The sequence below is a fragment of the Physeter macrocephalus genome, chromosome 7, assembly GCF_002837175.3.
Source record: "Physeter macrocephalus isolate SW-GA chromosome 7, ASM283717v5, whole genome shotgun sequence".
NCBI classification, from domain to species: Eukaryota; Metazoa; Chordata; class Mammalia; order Artiodactyla; family Physeteridae; genus Physeter; species Physeter macrocephalus.
The window spans coordinates 152,604,603-152,612,475 of NC_041220.1; positions in this window are offsets into that span (position 1 = coordinate 152,604,603).

Here is a 7,873-nt window from a genome sequence, read left to right on the forward strand (position 1 = left end):
CCCGGACCGGGGCACGAACCCGTGTCCCCTGCATCGGCAGGCGGGCCCTCAACCACTGCGCCACCAGGGAGGCCCCAAAACCATTTATTCTTAAAAAAAAATCACTGTCATATTTATTATGAGGCATCAACTCCGGTAACGCCATAAATATTTTAAAATCATCTTTATATTTCTAAAGAACACAATAATCATACTATTAAATCATAATATCAGTAGCATCATGTTTGGAGCCAAATGAATATGCACATGAAAACAGCAAAAATATGTCAGTCATTGAAGAGATGTATTTGTTCCCAGAGCGTGTCTGAAATGCTTCTCAGCGTCTGGGAAGGATCCGGAGCTGCCCCTCCAGCAGCCCTATGTAGAAGACACTTCAGGAATACTCTTCCGGGCAATCAAGGGCTACAGGGAAGGCTGAAAGGGTCCATCGCCTCTTTCCCAGGGACTTCACTTGCTTCTGTACCCTGACACATACCCTGGGCTTTAGATGACACGAAATTCAGACTGGCAAAGTGCCCCCTACCCGCTACCGTCACAGCATGAGGTGTTGGCTTACCTTCCTGACAAGTCAAAGAGTACGGGCCACCGGCTTCTCACGATTAACAAGGGCAGGCTGACTGGAGACCAGTGGTCCCCCGCTCAGGTATGAGAGGAGTCACAGTCTGGGGGCATTTAGGATGGAGCCCCCTTACTGAGAGAATCAGAGCGGCCCTGGAACGAAACATGGCACTAAACATTCTGAAGGCACAAGGATAAGGCAACAAAACTACCTGCCGTTATTCTGGACATGGAGCTGTCCTTGATCCCTTGTCATGCCTGGATCGGCCTAGTTCACACAGCTGTTTCCATTGTCTAACGTGACGTGGAGTCCTGGCCGGAGCGTGTGACGCTCCGCCATGTCACCTGTCAGAGCACAGCCGTGGGAGGGACCCGACGAAGAAGCCAACTGCTCCGTCCCGTTGACACAGGCAGTACACGCAGGACCCTCTTATTATCGTCAGTCCCAAAGGAGAAACGAAAGCAACGGGAAAGGGAGAGTCATCCTTGCCAAGAGCCCAGAGATCTCTACTGACCTCCAGCGTCACGGGATGCAGAAAAGATGCAACCACCTCTGCTCCTCCAACCACATGCTGTCCTGACATGTCGCCCAGGAATTGGTCTCTTCACGTCTCCTTCCTTTACTGAGTTGCATCTGCAAAATACATTCACACGCAGCACACACACGACACGCGTGCACAAACGCAACACGACGCTCACACACATGGAGGCGCGCGCACGCGCACACACACACACACACACACACACACACACACACGCTTTATCTGAGTACCGACAGCTCCAAATGTTTTCTTTCCCTGCAAGTACTGACCTCTTTCAAGTTCACCTAGACACGTCTAGTAACTAGCGTCAGGTAACCCAGAAAGACGTAAAGAGCAGCGGGGAAATAAAGCAGAGCACCCGCCACACTCTGACTGCTGGGGTGAGGAACCCGAGGGGTAAGACGAGGTCGGTTAAGTAAGCGCGCCCCGTGAGTCAGGGTCCACAGGGTGCAGGACCGCAGCCCTTCACGCGGCGGGCCCCGGCCCACAGCCAGACTCCTCCAGAGCGCCCCAAAAGGCCCAGAGACAGCCAAGGGTGGAAACGAGTAGGACACAGGAAAGCTACAGAGGAAGAGACCGTACTGGGTATTAGGCGTGCTGGAGAAAACTATTAGTGCGTTTAACAGAATGTGGGTGTACTCTGCGAATCGTTACTATTTCAAGGAATTTGAAAGGTAAAGGGAAATTAAACCTCAGCGTGAGTCTCATATCTGAGCTCAATTAAGAGGAAAAAATCCTCCCACAATCTCAGAGCAGAGTTTTCTCTGCGTGGGATATGTGCCCCCATTGGCAAAGAAAACGTTCCGTGCCGCCAGCGCCGCCCCCGGAGGCAGACGTGTCTCCGTCTGACATTTGGAAGACCTCACGTCCAGCCTTACACCTCTGCACTGCCCCGCCCTGCCATCCCGCCTCGTAGGTGCGGTGGGTCGAGGGGGGGATGGATGGAGAGAGCTGCAGACCCAAGCCAAGCCATCCAAAGCTATATTACATTATATACTCATATTATTCCATAATATACAGTATACTGTTATTCCTGCCCATGGAGGGGGCGCGGACAGCCTCCATCGTGGTTTTCAGGCAGCCCAGACCATGCCTTTGCCTAACGCACCCGCACTGTCTCGCCTTTACTCGAAAACGGTTGCGGATGACCCGCTCTGTGACCTGGCGGGGTGGGAGACTTCCCAGCCAGCTGCTCCAACCCACCACGTGTGCCTCTGTGGTTGCCGCTGGCTGGCTGCTGGGGGGAGCCCAGCCCGCTGGCTCCAGGGAGGAGCCAGTTCCTCTTCTTTCTGGGGACACCAGCCTCTTGCATGCGGCTGGGTCAAAAGAGCAACACTGGTACAAGAGAAGGGTCAGCAGGGAAGAGAAGAAAACGGTGGCTGGTTAGATGATGTCTAGCAACATACAGATGGTTGCTATTCGCTCTGCTAATAATTCCACTCCAGTGTGACTCTGTACCACACTTTCACACTCCTGCACCTTTTCCAAAGGGCATCCAGATACGCTGCCCCACGCTACATCCAACAGCTCTGCGAGGTAAGAAATGGAAGAGGCTGGGACCCCCACTTAGAGATGGGAAAGTGGAGGCAGTAAAATCACCAATTTACCCAGAATTATACAATTTTGAAAGAGCTGCAGGCAGAACTCAGCTCCCCTGACTACTGATGTTTTTTCTTACTCTTGCTTACTACGTCACATTCAATTTCCACTAAACGTTGGTCCTGATTGTTGCTTTACTAAGTTAGTTCTTAAGTATTAATTACGTGGGACATCGCGTTTTGCTTTCTTCTCACTGCAATGACATAAAATGACGCAAATGAAAAGGAGGCATAAACTCTCAAAAATATGTACCAAAATGTTTCCGAAGGAACATAATTTTAATGACCTTAGGCCAAGCTTGCACTCACACAGAATACTTTATAAAAAGAGCTCGAGATGATGAGAGGTTAGGGTTCACTGTAAACACATGTGTGATTCAGGTCCCAGCACGACATTGTGCCTGCAAAGGTGACTCATTTCTTCACTGAGGAGCACCAAAAGAAACATTGGATTGCATTTCTCCCTGCCCCCAATTCAGTCATCTCTCACGTATTCTCTAAACAAAGGACACCTCACTGTTGGCAAGGATGTGGAGAAATGGTTGCCTCCCTATGCGGTTATTGGGGGGAACGTAAAATGGTGCAGCTGCTTGGAAGACAGTCTGGAAGTTCCTCAAAAAACGAAACGTGGGGGGATACCACATGACCCAACAATTCCGCTCCTAGGTATACACCCAAGAGAAATGAAAACATATACCACGTGACAGCTTGTCCACAAATGTTCACAGGTGCATTATTCATAACACCCAAAAAGTGGAAATAGCCCAAAAACCCATCAACTGATGAATGGACAAAGAAAGTGTGGTCTATCCACACAACGGAATGTTATTTGCTATTAAAAAAAAAAAAAACGGAACGAATTACTAATACATGCTACAAAATGGATGAACCTTGCAAAGATTATGCTAAGTGAAAGATGCCAGACACAAAAGACCACGTATTATATGGTTCCATTTATAGGAATGTCCAAAATAGGAAAACCCAGAGAGACAGAAGACAGTTGAGGGGTTTGCCAGGGGCCTAGAAGACTGGGGAAAGGGGGGTGATGGCTAATGGGTATGGGGATTCTTTGGGGGGTCATAAAGCTGCTGTAACATTAGGTTACAGTGATGGTTGTGCAACTCTGTAAAAAACGAACGTCAAGTGCTTGGAACAGTACCTGCCGCATGTTTGGCCTTATAAGGGTTATTACAATAATAACATTATTACAGTAAGATAATACTATTATGATTTCAATAGTTATTACCCTTACAATTCTTACCGTTAACCTTATAGTCACTAGGATGAACAATAACCCCATGGCCTCCAAGCAGGGTGGCCTTCGGGGTGGATCGACAAAGCAGGACCCAGAGGCCGTAGGCGACCCAGTACCTGTTTTTGTAAATGAAGTTTTATGGACGCCTGGTCACATCTCTTTGCCATGTATGCGGTACGGATGCTGAGCACTGCAAGGGTGGAGTAGAGTAGTTGTCCCAGAGACCTTGTAGCCTTCAGAGCCTAAAACATCTCCTTACCTAGACCTTCACAGAGACACTGTTGACCGCTCTGTTCCATAATATACAGTATATTGTTATGCTAATCCCGAGAGACAGCAAAGTACCGTTCTTTCAGGGAAGCCAAGAAGCTGAGAGGGAAAACGGCTGAGCACTTCCTAGGACTTCCAGACCTGGCCTATCGCGTCACTTCCTCTTCGTCACCCCTTCCCTTCTCCAAACGCCGCTTTCAAGTATGTACGCTCTAGGGCCAAAAGGTATCACGAGCACGCGCCTACTTCTTCTGTGGTCCCTACTCTCTGGGTCCCTGGCCATCTCTCTAGAAAGGCCCCAGCTCCAGGCCACCCCGTCACTCACATCCTCACACCAGGGAAGGAAGGGTACCAACTCTAGAGCTGACCTCGGCTCCCTCCTACCTTCAAGAGGAGCACCTTCTCCCCCCGCCGATGCTTACCACTGGCAATGGCCTTACTCGTGGGAACATGACTTCTGAAAGAGGAGAGGAAAGAGGCGGTTTTAACCAGCAAGAGTCTAAACACCCTCCCTGGACACATTCTTCAGCATCAAGCAGAGACCTCTGTCCTCAGAGCATCACCGAGAAGCTGCACATACAGTAGAAGAAGGACCAGCTGGTGCCCACTCGGGCATCACAGATCCTCCAGGACGCTGGACTCATCAACTAATCAATGTCGCGATGAACAGCTGCTGGACACACAGGCTACTCCTCAGAGGCTGACAGTGCTACCGGGGTTTAGCCTCCTAACTCACGTGGACTGCTGTTAGATTCCTTTTTTCTTTTTTGGGCTGCGTCGGGTCCTCGTTGCCGCGCGCGGGCCTTCTCTAGTTGCGGCGAGCGGGGGCTACGCTTCGTTGCGGTGCGCAGGCTTCTCATTGCGGTGGCTTCTCTCGTTGCGGAGCACGGGCTCTAGGCGCACGGGCTTCAGCAGTTGTGGCTCGCGGGCTCAGTAGTTGTGGCTCGCAGGCTCTAGAGCGCAGGCTCAGTAGTTGTGGCGCACGGGCTTAGTTGCTCCATAGCGTGTGGGATCTTCCCGGACCAGGGCTCGAACCCGTGTCCCCCGCATCGGCAGGTGAACTGTTAGGTTTTTAAGAAAAACTATGTTTCAGGGAATATGATTTGCCCCAGAACACTGTTCTGGGCAAACATTATAATTTCTACTGCTCGAAAAATGAAAGCAATGTCCCATAGGGCTGCCTGTGCCCCAAGGGCCAACTTACTGCATTGTGTCAGGAGCTCTTTCCAAAACTGAAAAAGACTGTTTTACTGGACCTCATATATTTTAAACTGAATTCTAGTAGACAGCCCCTGAGTTCAGTAATATTTTCAGCTAGATCACAGTGGAATTGTTTTAAATCCAATATATTTACCTTTGTGGCACTGTAAATTGTGACTTTCTACAAACTGCCCAAGTGCTAGAAAGAACAAGGAGCATCAGGCAAACAATTCTTAAATTCTTAGAATTTGATGACTGATTTCTGTATAGTTGGTCGGAAATTGTCTCTCCCTTACTCTGCTGCCATTATAAAATATTTTTCCCTTTCACTCACGTTTTACAAAATATTCGTGCTGTGTAATTACACAGCGGTAATTCTACAGCATTTGAGCGTTGGCGTAGAGTGGGTTCCACGTAAGTAGTTGGACACAGTTGCGCAAGAATGCCTAGTTATGGATAAAAGTCACACAGCCTCTCACAAAGGAAACTTTCCAGGACAACGGTGTCTTGTTGCCAATAACTGTGTAAAGCACTGCCTACAGTGCTTTAGCTACAGTAAAGGGACCCTACAGTACCTTCTCCTCTTCTTTTCTTTTTTTCTCCCTCTAGAAACATCATTTCCCAATGACGTGTGGAGCATCCCTTGAGGGAACATGGTGCCATCTAACTCCAAGGCAGCACCCCTCCTGGAACCCTTTCTCCAGCGGCCCCCATTCAGAGTGGTTGTGAGGGAACAGGTCAAAGGAAGTCAGGTATACAGTACAGTCCCTGGCATAACAGGTGTCCGGTAAAATGCTGCTGGGAAATTATGCCTACCGAACACATACTGACACTTCTTTGGGGAGAGTACGCAAGACAAACATACTTTGAATTGCACCACCTCCTCCTCACCATCTTTCCTGCGTGTAAAATAGATGTTTCCCGCTGCCCCGGGGACCGCACAGCCATGTAGCCCTGAGAATAACTCCAGACACTTGAATGGCAGTTTCCACCTAAACATAAAACCCAGGTCCAAAGTATGAGGTCTATAATAATGAGTCTTCTCAAGTATTTTTCCAGTTATTTTCTACGCCTCGATTCCTGAAGAATTTATAAGCATAGGACAATAGACACACACACAAACATACACACACACACTCCATGCAACAAACATAAAGATCCAAAACAATCTTATAAAGTGTTTGCACTTGTTGTCAGTGTATTGGACCAAGGTGAATCATACCAAGTCTTCTACTTTATCCACACCTAAACAGCACTGACGGATATCTTGTGAGCTATTGGAAAAGATTGTGGGGACAATTTGCAAATACGTAAATAGGCAAATAAGGCTGTATCTATTTCAGTGAGTGTTCTTACTTTGTTACTATTTTGTACTGCTACTCTCAGGCTACTTCTATGAAGTACACCCAAGTTTGCCAACCCTAAAGCGTTAACTTTTCAGAAAAGCTATGTTCTCCCTAAATGTTCCACTTTGATGTCTGTTCCCCTGAAACAGGTGAAAGAGATTAAAAAAAAAAAACCAACTGGCTGATTTTTAATGCGACCAGCTTCACAGATGGTGTATGACCTGGCTAATTAGATAACACAGAGAGAATCTCATTCCCAAAATAAAGCCGTCCTTTGATTAAACCTTCTACCTAGACGCAAGAGGGAAGAGATATGGGAACATATGTATATGCATAGCTGATTCACTTTGTTGCAAAGCAGAAACTAACACACCATTGTAAAACAGTTATACTCCAATAAAGATGTTAAAAAAAAAAAAAAAAAAAACAAAACCTTCTACCTATCAGTTAACCAGCCATAAAAGCGAGTCTGCCGAGGTTTTCTTTCCCCCAGTATCATCAGTCGCGTCACTCCCCTCTCTCTGCCTCACCCTCCTTCGGCCATCAGGCCATTTCTCCCTGCATTTACCTACGTGGACAGCCACGAACAAAGACGCAAGAATAACACAAGTGAGGCAATAACTCCTAACTAACCACAAGAAGACCTGAACGCTTGAAAGACTCTTGCAAATGAACATTTTTCACTGCCAAGCAAGTCCATGGGGATGTCTTTGTTTTAAATATTGCATAGTCTTTCATAGCTAAGAGGGCGGGCTCTAAATGACCATGCCACAGCCTCGAATTAGGGACTCTTTCTACACTTGGATCCATGCTCCATGAGCCCCAGTCGTCCACAAGGCACACCTGGAGGAGTATCAACCCGGCTCCCACCGTGTCTGCTCTGAGATCCTCTAAACAATCAACTCTTTAGTCCATTCCATCTTTGCATAAAACACACCCCAAAAGGGTACCTGAGATCCTCAATCTCCCCATCAATGTGGGGTATATCTGGGGCTACTTACTGTCTGAGACTCTCCTATGGATAATTATTGGGCACACGTAAAAGCCCCCCCAAAACACATGTATATGTACACACACACACACACACACACACACACACACACA